This window comes from Amblyomma mixtum, chromosome 8 (genome assembly GCF_055824585.1).
Source record: "Amblyomma mixtum isolate Tamu chromosome 8, ASM5582458v1, whole genome shotgun sequence".
NCBI lineage: Eukaryota > Metazoa > Arthropoda > Arachnida > Ixodida > Ixodidae > Amblyomma > Amblyomma mixtum.
In genome coordinates, this window is record NC_143019.1 from 13,341,196 (window position 1) to 13,356,668 (window position 15,473).

Here is a 15,473-nt window from a genome sequence, read left to right on the forward strand (position 1 = left end):
ATGATCGGAAAAACGACAGATGTGTGTCAAATTAGATGAAAAAATGTGTTATTAAGCGTAATTAACATTTAAGATTCCCGAAAGATGAATAATTTGGGTATCAATATAGCCACAGGAACGGAGTGACGTCACATCCCCCGGAAGTCGCCACGGCATAGCGTCCTCGGCTTCCGCCTCTCAACACTTTAGTCGCCAAAGTGTCCTTGCAATTTTAAACAAGCTTTGAGTGAAAGAAAACAAATGCGTTTTTTTCTTACTGTGCTTATTGTTTGTCGGTGGATGTGTATGTGCATGCATACGTTTTCGTTACACAATACAACTCCTCTTCATTATGATGTCCCTGAAGATGCCACGTGATGTGGAGCCAGGTTCAGCTTTTTTCCTCCCATTTTACTTCCGCTTCAACAGCCGTCTGGTGGCTAGGACGAAAGTACGAAGAGTCTGTGATATAGAATGCTGATTCATTTGTTGCTTGCCCTGCCGGCCCGTGGAGCAAGCGGAAGAAAAGAACTGAATATTAAAGAGTGAACCAGCGATTTCATAGCAGTGTTTTTATGACTTACCTCACCTCAACGTGTCTTAACCCGTCTTTGAGGTTCTGGTATGGTGTCGAGAAAAACCAAAATATAAACCTAGGAACTCAACTAGGGCTCGGTAGCTGTGTGTCAACGCAGACTACTAATCCTCTGCTTTTCGCAATGCAGGTGTTTACCCTCGCCCTGAAACTGCTTTTCGCCGTTCTACCGTCTGCCTCCTGTTCATCAGTGTCTACGGCCGCCGTGAAGTATCATGAAAAAGATTATTTTCATCCGCCTGCCCCATCACCATTGCTACCCCATCAACTGCCCTCATCGCCGCCAGAGTACGTCATCCCGGACCAACAGTGGCCAGCCCCATCGCCAGGAACATCAACATCTGATAATTTTATCAGGCATATAAAGCCCATGCTGTCATCGCCGCCGCTCTGTGGGCTCGGTAGCTGTGTGTCAACGCAGACTACTAATCCTCTGCTTTTCGCAATACAGGTTAGTAACAAGTTTTCCCTATTTGCTAAAAAAACCAGTAACTACTTTTTAATGCAGCTGCCGAGCCCTCAGTGCTGCTGTAGTATTGTTGCCGAGTGTTCACGTTGTTCTCCGTTTTCTTTTACTATTGCCAGGCGATGTCGAATCTAACCCAGGCCCCGACCGTTACGATTGCATACTTTCCGAGCTCCAGAAACTAACTACCGGGCAAGCTACATTAATTTCCGATCTACAGGACATTAAATATCAACTAAAAACTACCGAAACAACCTTGACCGACTTAAACAAGCGCATGGACACCCTGGAATCACACTACGCCACACTTTCCACTATTCATTCTGAGATGGATGCCCTGAAAACTTTAAACACCAAACTTACCTGCAAGATCGACGAACTTGAAGCACGTATGGACGATGCAGAAAATCGCTCTCGCCGTAACAATCTCATATTTTACAATATTCCTGACACTAACCCCACTGAAACGTATGCAGACTCGGAAGAAACAGTCATTCGTCATTGCTCCACTCAACTAGATTTTGCCATCGAACCCAATCTAATCGAGCGTGCTCACCGCCTCGGGCGCCACTCAACTGATCGCACCAGGCCAATCATCGTTAAATTCACTTCATCGAAAACTAAAGAAAGCATCCTTTCTTTAGGAACTAAGCTTAAAGGCACCAACTACAGTATTGGCGAAGACTTCTCCCTTCCCGTTCGTAACGCCCGCAAACATCTTGTAACCTTTGCCAGATCAGTATCCGATAAGTTCTCTTTGCGCTTCAAAACATTACACATTGGTCCCAAACGCTACATATTCGATGAATCATCACAAACAGTAAAAGAAGTGAAAATAGCAACCACCTCAGCACCTATCGACAGATCGTTCGAAGCATGCACAGCAAGAAGCACTTTCATTGTCAGCGATATTTACTGACGTGCGGAGTTTCATTTCAAAGCGCGACATTATTTCCCATATTGTCACTTCATCTGCTAGCAACATACTAGTTTTGACGGAAACGTGGCTAAACAGTGACATTCCTGATAGTGAAGTCCTTGCTGACTTGCCTAATCTCAGTGTTTTTCGCAAAGATCGCCCAGACCGAAGAGGAGGGGGGGTACTGATTGCAACCGCTCGGAATCTATCATGCTCAGCTGTTCACCTTTCATCAGATATAGAAATATGGGTTTTATGCCATGCTTCACCTAAATCAGTTGTGATTGGCGTTTGCTACAGGCCTCCTAGCTACCCAGACTTCCCTCGAAATCTTAATAACGCATTAAATGAAATTAAAGCTAAGCACCCTAACACCTGCACTCTCCTATTCGGAGATTTCAATTTTCCGAGCATTGACTGGCATAATCTAACCGCTACAGGTAATAAGGATGCTAATGAATTTCTAGACGTCTGCCTTAATTTTAACCTCGTTCAAACTATATCCGAACCAACCCGTGTAACTGAAGACTGCGCTAATATCCTGGACCTAATATTAACGGATAATCCTGAATGCGTTCATTCCGTCACGTATCTACCAGGCGTCAGCGATCACCACGTCATACATGCCGGCTTCACGATTAAACCGTCCTTACGCGTGACTTCTAAACGAACTATCCGACTGTACGATAAAGGAAACTACACAGCAATAAATAATGAACTTCGCGCATTTTTTCCAGTATTTCAATCCAGCTTTCATCAAAGATCCATCCATGATAACTGGTCCTTGTTTAAGAGGAAAATCGAAGATTTGGTCGATAGGTTTATTCCAAACATAAATATACGAAATAACCCTCAAAACCCATGGTTCACAAACACACTCAAACGTCTCGAAAATAAAAAGAAGCGTCTTTTCCGATCAGCCAAGTTGCTTCCTAGTCAGAACGCTTGGAACAAATATTATGCAGCCGAAAAAACTTATTTATCAAGTATTCGTGAAGCCAAACGCACCTTTTTTTTCTCCGATCTGCCTAAAATGTTGTCAGCTAACCCCCGTAGGTTCTGGCAAGTCATTAACCCCCAGCACACACGCACTGTTTCCCTCACTGATGCTTCGGGTGCAAATGTCTCTGAAACGGAATGCGCCAACATGTTCACGCACTGTCACTTTTTCTAATTCCTTCTCTCCTCGTGCAGCCGCAGACTGGAACGGCCTTCCGAACAACGTTGCCATCATCACTTGCCCAAGTCTTTTCACTGATAACGTAGAAGCTTTCCTGGCACTGTGAATTTGTACTTTTACTCTTGCCACCCCTTATGTAACACCCCTTTTAAGGGGCCTTTAAGGTAATAAAATGAAATGAAATGAAATCCACTGAATTATTTACTGGACGCAGGCAAATTCTGCATGACGACTCATGTACACTGATACCTTATACACCTTCCCAAAGATGAAACAAAACGTCCCACAAAAAATTTGATGTCCCTGTTCTTGTAATTGGTCCACGCCTGGTAAATATTTTATGTTTATCTGCCGCGGTGGCTCAGTGGTTTTGGCGCTCGGCCGCTGATCCGAGCGACGCAGGTTCGATCCCGGCCGCGGTGGTCGAATTTCGATGGAGGCGAGTCACTTTGGGTCGTTAAACCCTCATAAATTGGGCCGGATTATCAAGGGTTCAAACGGTTCAAATGAACCGGCCCCTCCGTGCTCACGGGGCCCCCCGAGGGCTGGACAAAATGGCGGATTTCATGGCTTGGCCCGAAAAGTCCAATCAGTTTCCTGCTGGTTTCCCACGATTGAAACAGAGATCATCTATTGAAATAATGAATGTGTAGAGGACGCGAAGAGGAATCCACGCGGCCGCACCGGCGCTCTGGTGGCTGCGGTATGTTCGGTCACTCGAGAAGCCTCGCACATCCGCATCGCTCATCGGTTACGTGAGACGAGAGGCACAATTCCGAGCTGCGACATCACTCTCTCTCTCTTGTCCTAACTCTCTACCTCCTTAAAAGAACGTCTTGCTGGCCAAGTTGCTAACTGTTCATCTTTGGTTACAGGCGCGAAAAAAGACGGAACATAAGACAGAAAGACGGGACGAAGCGCCACTCGCAACTGATTTATTCGAAGAAAACATGCACAAATATATGCCGTCTAACATGCAAGGAATATTGCTATCTTCAAAGTTGATATGATAGTGAACGGGTGAAAAAATTGCTCTCAGCCTTGTACAAAGATATGGATGTGTCGCTGACGCACATGCTTCCTTTTTTTTTTTTGCAATAAAAAAAGCTTTGATTAGTTCCCTAGCTTTTGTGTCTTTGCTTGTAGACACAATTCGTGCACTAGGAAAACGTGGCTCACAAGAGCATGACGGACAGGACCTTATATGCTTAGGCATATTTGGGCCTCCTTTCTTTTGCTCAACGTTTCTCTACCTCCGCTCAAAAAAGCTCTTCATCGCATCATATGCCTAATGCCGAATCAGCTCATAGTTCCCCAGCCGAAAGAAAAAAAAATTGCACTCGGCCAAAAACCCATGCATCGCGCAGAGCGATGGAGCGGACGGGGCTGATCCAGATGATCAACGCCCAGACTGGCCTCTAGGCCTTCTTGGCGGCAACGGTTTAACAGTTTCGGAACACGCAATGCGAAGGCGCATAAAGAGCGGTTCAGGTTTGAAACCTCGTTTCATGCCCTGACAACAAAAACAATATCATCGGAACTAAGGTAACGTAGAGGTTTCTAAATCATATATTGTCTTTTCATGATAATGCAAACTCCTAATGAAATTTATGCGACAGCAATACGCTGGATACTCTATGAACGAGAACTGTTTATTAAAGCTTAACGATGGTTCTATGAGGATCTGCAGGGCAGGAAGTACGTTGCTGCTGTGTCTTCACTCGGCCGCGTCTCCAGTTCGCCTCTCCCTACCAGACCGCCTCGCACGGACCCTCGTGTTTTGGATGTGCTTAGGTGACCTTGGATCGGCAGCTCTTGTTCCCGTGCGTTTAGTTCTTCCTGCCGCTCACCTCGTGATCCGTGGAGAGTCCTATATGCGGGGTGCACAGTCCGGTGCTGGGCGACTCACGATCGCCGCGCCAGAGCTTTAAGTGTTCTAGGCCCTTGACAGGTCCGTGTGACGTATAACAGGAGCGTCAGATGTCCGGGACCGCAGCGCGCCCGAAATGGGCAGCTGACATATGGTATAGAACTCTCCCATTGTAGAAGAAGTGGTTTGGTTCTTCGCTGCCGTCGTCGTCTCTTAATTCCTACTAGGGGGTTTTGGCCAAAAATCACGGGCACGGCTCTGGCGGGTGGTCCCCAGAGAGCAACCTAGGAGGCAGGTTGGCCACCTAGGTCACGTGACCTTGCAGCGTCATCACAACCTGCCCTCCGTTGAATTAAGGCGTTTTTTTTTTTTACTTAAACCGTACGAGTCTTGCTAAGAAACTTCAAATGTACGGTGTCCGTGGTAACTCACTCAGTTTGCTTGAAAGCTATACCTCCAGAACAGAAGTCAGTCGGTGTCTGCAGAAAATGAACTTTCTTCCCTTTTGTCTATCAGTTGTGGTGTCCCACAAGGGAGAGTACTGGTACCACTTTTGCTTAATGCATACATAAATGATATTTTTAGTAGAGATCATTCCATTGAATTTGTAATATACGCCGACGATAGCACAATACTTCTTTCAGGTCCTAACTTAACGATGTAATTCCACGATGCAATTCCACGATGTAATTCCACTGTTCTGTCTGCGGGGCCCTTTCGCGATGCCGTGAAACTTTAGTTTTGAAATGTAAATTACAAAGTTATTATGCATCATCTTTCTCACTTTAACTACTACAGCTTAGTATAGGCTACAATGGCTAAAAATAACATAAATAAGCTTCTATTACTGCAAAAGAAAACTGTCCGAATAATCGCCAATATTTATGACATGACTGCCTCCAAATACGCCTTCCAAACAGATAACATTGTCCTCGTTGATCTTTTATATAATTTTAAATTATTGCAAAAAAATTTATTTTTCCACGGCATCAATTGTGAATTTTTACTCTACCCTAGCATCTTTGGACACGCGTCGTGCTAGCATACATACAAGAAGTACTAACTCATGGAACGTATCACGTTTTCGCACCGATTCACTCATTCATTTATTTATACTGTCAGCCTTGGTCACGGGCTATAACAGGAGTGGATAATGAGGTATAAAAAATAGAAATGACACAAACATTAAAACGGGCACAAAATTCGGTACATAAAGCGTTCACCACTTATACAAAAATAAAACTCTGGCATATATTTCATGTAGACGATAAAACATCGTGCAGCTTATCTAAAAATTCCTTAAGTATTTGTGGGGTAACAACACAGTTTGGTAACATATTCCATTCCTTATGATTCTTGGGAAAAAACTAAATTTAAAGCACTCATTTCGGACTGTGGGCATTGGTACCACAGTCCCCATGTTTTAAACACATATCACCATGCAACGGGATATGCAAAAGCTGAGCTGCGGAAATATTTTGTTCAAATGTCATTCTTTGCCTCCACTTGTTGATTGTTGAACGTTTACTTGAGTGTTAATGTATTTTTCTGTCAACATATGTATGACCATTCCGGTGTTCTCATTTTTTAACATTATTTGAGTCAGTGTATATATGTGTCGAGTGTTTTCTTTATTTAATCTACTACTGCATGTGTGACTAGTTTTGAAAATTTCCTGTACCGCTCGTGTGCTACTGCTTGTAGGGGTTTCCTGGACATAGTAAAGCTGCCCAGGCAGCTTTTAGCCAGGAAAACCTCCAGTTGAACCTAGAAAATAAACTTATTGACTATATTCACTATTTATAAAATGCGCATAAAACACGGGCAGTATGTTGCGGCGCGTTGTGCCACATTGCTTCAAATCTATGAAAAGGACAGAGCTTAGAAAACGTTGGAAATAAGGTGTCACATTTATGTCACTAGAAGGTAGTGTTTACGAAGTTATTATAACAATTAAGGCCTACAACCGCCAGGGAGGAGGAGGAGGATATAGAAGAGGAAAGGCAGGGAGGTTAACCGAAATAATAATCGGTTTGCTACCCTACACGGGGGGAAGGGGGTGAGGGGATAAAAAAAAGAAAGAGAAAGGAGAGTAACAGAAAATTGAAGTCACTATAAAACGTCACTGTTCGTTAAAGTCACAGCCTATCGTGCAGGCCAGAAGTTCTCAAGAAGCGGAGCAGTGCCTTGCAGGCCTTCTCCGCCGACGACCGCCGCGGCCAGTGGCCGAGAATCTTCATTTCCGTGAAAGGGCGTGTATCTAGGCGCTCCAGCGCACGGCTGAGAGACTGCCTTTCCGTGGTGTAGGCCGGGCAGTCACAAAGAATGTGGGTTATGGTCTCGTCATGGCCGCAGATGGAACATGCAGGACTATCAGCCATACCGATTAAGAATGAGTAGTGGTTGGTGAACGCTACACCAAGCCAGAGGCGACACAGCAAAGTTTCTTCTCGTCGTGGTAGGCCTGGTGGTAGCCGGAGCTTCAGATCTGGGTCCAAGGATTGTAAACGGGAATTGCAAAATTGGCCGGAATTCCACGCGGCAAGCGTGATGTCCCGCGCAAGTGCGCGAAGCCTGCTCGCTGCATCCGATCTCGAAATGGGGATCGACACAAAATCGCCGTCGTCGTGCGCAGTTCGCGCGACCTCATCCGCGCGGTGATTACCTGCTATGCCGCTGTGCCCCGGTAGCCATTGGTAGATAATGTCATGTCCTTTGTTGATGGCAGAGTGATGTAGCTGTGATGTAGCTGTGATGTAGAACTCACCGCTCTTCGTGTCGCCATTGAATACATCAGTCAGCAGCGCCCTCAGCGGTGGTCTATTTTCACCGATTCGAAAGCTGCCCTCCAAGGCTTACAAGCTGCTCTTCGCCGTGGAGCCCATGAACAACAACCGCCAGGGTATTGCACGTAGGAAAGGCGTCATTACGTACAGCAATATTTGTGGCTGTCCCTTCGACTTTCATGACCATTTTCATAAATGGAAGGACAAAAAAATCCTGCTTCTTGCATGTGGCTTTCAAGATCGAAATGAGGAAAGGGGCAAGTTTTTGCGTATAACCTTGAAACATGAAGCATTGCTTCTCCATGAGCCATCATTTTCGTTGACGACCGGGAATCCTAGTCTCGTATTGGCCAGAAATTCCACTTTTTGTAATGAGCGAGGCTAGTCCGGAAGCCTTTGTTGTCAACTCTCCTAGCTACAAGTGAGACCGCGTTCTTCTGTGGCGAACAAATGCATCGCCATGATACATCGAAGTCATGAATTTGGCAATGATCCCCTGAGGTCATAGATTTGGCGCCCTATGGTTGTTGTTGTTGTTCTTTAACTTCAAAGCATCCGAAACACAACAGAATTTTCCCCTTCCCTTACATCAGCAAATACATCTGCTTTTCTGCGGGTCAGTCAAAGGAAATCTCAAATACAAAACAGGCGAACAGTGTTTGCATTACGATAGTGATGCGCCAAGTAGTCTGGATTCCTTTCCCCCGTGCTGTTACCGAGGATCTCAGCGTCTACTTCTGCTCGAACCGTCGAATCGTGACGCATCCATCCACGTAGAGTCGCCTTACCAGGGAGCAGTTCATCCGGTGTTTGAAGACAGCAAAGGGTTGCTTGTTGAAAGCTACCTGCAAGCACACAGCCGCCCATGTTGGCAAATAGTTTCAGCAGTGCTGCGCGCAGCGCACGCATGCTGCTTTCCAGCAGCACATCCTAGCAAAGAGGATAGCCCACCTATAGCGAATAAGCGGTTTACCGTAGTGGTGGCCTAGAGGTTTGGGCGTCCGCCTAGCTGCGAGAGGTAATTGGTTCGAACCCCCCCCCCCCCGGCAACCTATCGGTAAAAATAGGTACAACCATCCCCCGGCCCGGCGCCCGGCTTCCTCAGGGATGTGCGCATGGAAGAGGCTACGCAAACCCCGCTGCATCTTATGGGGGCAAAACTAGTTTCGAATACTGTCAGCCTGCAAAAAGTGGTTCGTGATTATGTTGAGAGCTGACAGGTTCAGCGGAGTTTCGAGAGTTCGATGAAGTTTTAATAAGTTCGCTCTGCGAGAGTTCAGCAGATGAGAAGGAGTATCAGTCTTCGAAGAGAGTTCGGCACTGCTGCCAGTTACCCACCGGTTTCCTGGATTGGGTACAAGCCATTCCCCGGCCTGGTGCTCGGATTCTCAGGGTGCATGGCTTGGGAAAGGAAGCCGTGCCTTCAAATCCCACCACTGTGATCCTGAGCAAGCTCACAGGACCGAAGCGATGGCCTTGTGATAGAGCATCCGCATCGCATTCGGGGAGGTGCTGTGTTCGATACCCAGTGCCACCGGATACTCACGGGTTTTCTAATGGGTGCAAGGTTTCCCCGGCCTGGTGCTCGGCTTTTCTGAGGTGAACTTCTTGGTAAAAGGGTCTTGGACCAAAGCGTTGCATTGGCGGGCCAGTGATTCATTCCGCCGTCAAGCAGCCCTAAATCCGTCTCGTGCGGTAAAAGCCCGCTTGTGGCCTCTTCTTTTTTCTCGCAAAGTCAGACAGTCGGAAAACAGGACGTGCCCAAGACCACAGTGTTACTCTGCAGTTTTCTCTTCGAATGAAAGATCACTTACAGTGGTGTTGAACCTATACGTCAGTTGAGACATGCTGGTTAAAGCGCGCGATCTTTGAGTTGAACTCTTCACTTTGCAGTGAAACACGAACCACCTTTGCAGGCTGAGTGCTGGAAACTGGGTTTGCCCCTGAAAGGTTTGGTTTGGTTTGGTTTGGTTTATGGGGGTTTAACGTCCCAAAGCGACTCAGGCCATGAGGGACGCCGTAGTGAAGGACTCCAGAAATTTCGACCACCTGGGGTTCTTTAACGTGCACTGGCATCGCACAGCACACGGGCGCAGCGAGATTTGCGGAGCCTCCTCCAAGCGCACACCCTTGAGGAAGCCGGGCGCCGGGCCAGGGGTGGTTGTGCCCATTTTACCGGTGGGTGTACTGCTGGTGGTGGTGGTGCGTTTCGAACCAACCACCTCCCGCAGCCGAAGCGGACGCTGAGACCACTAGGCCACGACTTCGAGTAGAGTCTGCATCGAAAAGTGATGTGCTCCTGGTAAAGAGAGTATTCCAAGCTTTCAAGGCACCCTCCCACAGTCCTGGCTCCATACCAAAATTATCTTCATCCCCAAAGCAAACAAACGTCTGATAATACCGAATCTCCGCCCCATATCACTCACTGCATGCCTCGGGAAACTTCTAGAGCGTGTTTATTTATTTATTTAAACTAACTTCAGGGCCATACGGAATTATAGAGGGCAGTAGTTACACAGAGCAATACAACAAAACTTAGAAAATATGAGCGTAATTTTACAGAAGGTTGCTGTGTGTACAATGTTAGCTAATGCATTCTTGAAATGAACAGTGATCGTTAATTAGTGCCAGTGATGCGGGAAGGTGATTCCACTTGTCGGATGTCCGGGTACTCCACGTTCCCTTAAACAGACGCACTCAATAAACGCACGAGCACAACCTTGTGAGGACTTTGCCACTCCTCTTTCCTTTTTGGTTGGCTTCCCTGCGATGCACCCTCCTTAGTCTGGTTAGTTACCTTAATCTTGCGAATCTTGATTACTTAGGTCATACTCGACAAGCTCTCCAGGCGCATAATGTTGTAAGGATTCAAAATATGTACGAATTGCGAATTATGTTGTCATACTATTTCCTTTCCAGCTTCAGATCAATGGTATAGAAGGTACCACACTGCTAAAAGAAAATAGCCATCCAGTAAACACACGCAACACAGACAAATGGCTAGTACTCTTTTTTCGAACAGACTACAGGCTACAGACACTAGAATATAATCTTCCCACAATTCTCAACAAATACAAAGACACGAATAAATCTACCAAAGCTACACTACGTCATTATTTTGTAATGATGTAACCTGATGTTCTTTCTCTTAGCTGAAAATTTCTCTCCAATTTTCCTCAGTTTGTTTAACAAATTTCTCGTTTAAAGCGTTAATAAAGTGTATAAGATTTGCTGTCATTTATTGAGTTGATTGTATGCATATTTCCTGGCAGTTAGTGTTATTTGCCGAATTGATATTTTTCGTGTCCTCTTAATATAACTATATGTTCACTGCCTTTGCTTGAATCCATGATACTCTTTTGTTTCCTTGTTGTATCAACTATTTGCTTCTCTATGTATATGAATATTCTTTTAATGTGTGCTGTTATGCCTTGTAACGGCTGGCTGGGGCCTCGTCAAGCTGTTTACGCACAGCTTTTAGCCCAGTCAGCCGACCAGAACCTTCTGGAAATAAATTTAAATTGAAATTGAAATTGAACTAACAAGGGAGGGCGCCGGTTACGTACCGACGCGAGCGCCACGGATGCGCTACTGCAGCGCGCGGGGGAGACGTCCCTCTTCGGCTCGGGACCAGAGAAGCGCGCTGACGTTCACTCGCGACGCTCCGCTATTCGCCAGAGGGGCGAATGGCGAAGCCTCGAGAGCAGGAACGTTTTCCCGCATCTCGTCCCGTCCGAGCGCAGAGTATCTCCACTGCCCTAGCGTGGGCGAGCACTCGCTCATAGCTTTGCTGGTGAGTCGGACGTCCTCGATTCATCAGCGTATTTTGTTGCTAACTGGCGCTTTTGTTCTTATAGCAATAAATGCCTTGTTTGTGCCAGCCAGAGTGTCGTTCCTTTTTTCCCGCAGAGCACGGCCCGCCGTGGTCGGCGCGCTCTCGGTAGCGTACGCGATCACGGGGTGGGGTCCGGCGGTTTTGAACTGTGTCAGCCGCGCTTAATCGGAGGAGAACGTGTTTATCTCCCATATTGAAAACCCCACAACCTATGCCCGCACAGCACAGTGCGCTTCCGTCCGCCTCTCTCTCCCCAAGATGCAATGCTTCAATTCATGCACGACAGCTTTGACCTTCGTGCCCCTGCTTATACTAAGGCCGTCTTGGCCCTGGATTTGTCCAAGGCCTCTGATCGCGTAGAACACCCGGCGATCATGGCGGCTCTCTGCCCTCTCAATGTAGGCGCCCGCATGTACGCCTACATACGAGCCTTCCTCACTGCACCCACGACCGAGGTTCACATGGGCCCCATTGCTCCCCCTCCCTTCATCCTTAGCGGAGTGAACACTCCATGAACTCATGAACATTTAGTAGGGTACAGCCGTGCGATAACCTCGGGAACTGCGTGCCCCAAATCCCTTGGTAAAACAAAATAATTTCTCTCTCTCTCTCTCTCTCAGCTTTGTTTTATGATAGAGTTTAGTTGTATTCTTTGCAGTTCCTGTCGTGTATACCCACGCACGGTTTCCATCCTTTCTGATGTCTGTGCTCTCACGTCATTGCATATGGCTGCAAACGGGCGTAACTATTTTAAGTTTAAATGTCTTGTTGGCTCTCTCTGTTCAATAAGCGCAAACACTGTGTTCAACTGTGCTTATTTCTGGGGAATCGTGAGGGCAGTAAGTTTTGAAAAGGCAGTGATGGTGCTCACTGTGCTCGTATTCACTGTTTCTGGCCCCGTCCAGTGTTGTGTCGTCAGTCAATGGAACTGAGACAGGTATAGTAACCTGGGTTAAGTAGTGAACGTTCAAGATGCCTGACCACCTCACCCCGTGCCCCACTGCGCTAGATGAGACGCGTTTGATCAAGCTTGGCGTAGTCCCTGCTGCTTTCTTTTTTTTGTCCTTATCCAGTGTGTCCATCTGTCTGACATGTTTGTCTAGCTCTAGCACCCTCATCTCGTCCACCTCTTGTAATACATATCGTGTTACCAACCTCCAGCGTGAATCTTTTATCCTGCTTTTCACTTCATAATATTCCAGACCAGAAGAACTTTCGTCCAGCTCTTAGGTCCGAACCGCGTCTCAAAGACAACGTTCCAGGCTTAGATCAAAGCACAAGGAACAGAGACAAAAAGTGACACAGAAGATATACGAGACACAAAAGTCTCTCCCTGTTCCTAGAGGTTTGTTTTCGTAGGGCTCTACCTTGCAGCCCTTTAAGTAGCTCTGGTAAACCTTGCAGGGCTGTCCTGCCAATGAATATGCATCTGCGTCAAGTGTCTCAGTGTATTTCCCTTCTTCTACAATCGGAACTGAAATCCCAATTTTTTACAACTGTATTCTATTATCTCCTTTCTTATTCTTATATTCCGGTAATTCGCCTTAACCCCTCTGTTTGAACCTCATTATACGGATTGTTCTGCGTATTTCCAAAATATGTACAGGTGCCTACAAAAGTACTCGGAACGTCGAAATCACAAAAAACATCAATTTCTCGCTGGCTAGAAGCGCATCCAGGCACTGAGGGCTGTATATTGTGCTGGTTGCGTTGGAAGCTTTAAAACACAACTTTCAGTTCACGGCTGCATGCTTACGCTGAGCAGTAATTAGGCTGTGTGGCAATTTTCGTGTTCCGAAAACTTTTGTGGGGACCTGTACGTCACAATGATAAAGCTGCAAGAAACGACACACTGCCATCAACATCGCAGATCACGCACTTCAGCGATCAATTCCCACAACAGCCTACCTTGTATCCGAACACATCGACGAGTATCTCAGCCTCGAAGTTGTATCCCTGCTGCACGGGCAGGCGCAATACGCGTTCCTCGTGGTCCCAGTAGCCGTTGCGCCGAGGGTTGAAGACCACGCATCCCTCATTAAAGCGTGGGTTCACATGGATGACTACGTCGTCATTGGCTGCCACCAGGTTGATGCTGAACCTACGCAGACGAAGCAACGGCGTATAAATGAGCTGCAGTAATGACATGCCTGCCCACAAACCTATTGGGGCTGCTGAGGACTCGACCCGCCAGCTCGATGGTCGTTCCCGGGTGGACGCTCTCCAGCCGGTGGTCGAATGGCACAGCCTGTAACCAAGAGATGAGCCCCGAAGGTTTACTATGCGTGCTGTGATTCTCACCGGTTTAAATACCACGCTGGGAGTAGCCGCGAACTGAAATCAGTTCTTATCTGTGTGGTCTGCTGACACTGGCGCAGCAGCAGTCTTTATGGCAGACGCTACATGATACGCGGCAGGAGGAGGAGGAGGTGGTACACAATGGGTTGCGGGTGATGAATTTGTTTCCCTGCGTCCATTTATACTACACTCCGGAATAATCAACTTCCGATTCGTTTTGAAATCAGGCATGACTTCTTTTCCACTGGTGTTGTGGCTGGGGCGCTAGCATTAAGTAACGCATTTTCCCTTTAACAGTGGAGATATCGCGCTTAACTGATACAGAAAACACGGAACATGCACAGAACGTCAGATAGACTCCCCTATGAAGCACCAACTAGTTCCGCTCTTGTCTTGTTCCTTTTTAATACTTCTCACACCAGGGCCGGTGTTAGTTTAATGGATGGTAAAAGGAGGAGCCTTGGTTTCGGTTTCGCTAGACTTTCGAAAAGATTCCATTGACTTTTTATTTCGCCTCGGGCCAAGAAAGGGGCGAAGTTCAAATTTTAAACGTCCGATATGGTAGTTGCAGAACATTATTTACAACCTTTTTAATCCCCTCTTTCTTAAACCGTTCCGAGCCACCTTATCCTTCTGACTTTCCAGGTGCGAGTTTAGTACCATCTATAGTCAACGTGTTGGCTTAGCGTATCATTTAGACTCTGGAGCTAGTGCAGCCGAGGGTGTATACTAATGTCTTATTCTTTTAGCCTTATCCCGAACAAAGGACATGCACCCTCGGCGACACGGGGACAAAGCGCCGACTCCTTCGCTCTCTTTCGCAGGCTTGGCTGCATGCACAGCCACACAAATCGACGTGATTGGCTGGAGAGCTCCCTCTGAGTTGCGTGTGCCGCTTCATTCTTTAGTTGTAACCGACTATAGTGCTGAGAAGTCCTCTTTTCGGGAACTGGCACAAAGGACCGTCCCCTCCCCTTGCTGCGCGCCCCTCCTGCATGCGGGGTAGACTAGCGCCGCAGGAAAAGGAATTCTCGGAAAATGATTACAAGCACGTTATAAGCGGTGTTTACATGACGGGTTGAGTTGAGGATTTGAGCTGAAAACCGGTTACTGGGTTCATGTAAACGCCTAAGAGTCGGGTCCGGGAGTCGAGGGAGCGAGTCCAGTCAACTCAGCTGCAGGGGGTGGGTTGACTCACTCGACCCCAACAGCAAATAGCACGTAAACCGGTCGGAGTCGGGTTAGTGGAAGGGGAGGTGATAAATGCGAACCTGTTATTCGCTTGCGGCGTAGCGCCTCCGAGGCAGCCGTGCATGCGGCAATCTTCCAGGCTGCCACTGCCCTTTCCCGCTGCGCCGCTCGACGCTTAGTGCCGCTGCTGTTGAACCGGTCGCGACTCGCTAAAATCGAGTTCATGTAAACATGCAGTCAAGTTGGGCTGACCTTACTCAACTTGATCTCCTGGCTCGACCCGCCGAAGTCGGGTTCATGTAAACGAGGCTATAGTTGCCTGACAATAGAGGGTGGGAAAATAGCAGCTGTTCC

The 15,473-nt window shown here is 47.2% G+C and overlaps 2 pseudogenes; one reads left to right on the plus strand and one right to left on the minus strand.

The window, feature by feature from the left end:
• The first annotated feature begins 334 nt into the window (after positions 1-334).
• On the plus strand, positions 335-1,959 carry LOC149331395 (uncharacterized; annotated as a pseudogene).
• Positions 1,960-8,526: 6,567 nt separating this feature from the next.
• The window catches only part of LOC149331396 (galectin-7-like), a 73,937-nt pseudogene continuing 66,990 nt past the window's right edge, over positions 8,527-15,473 (minus strand).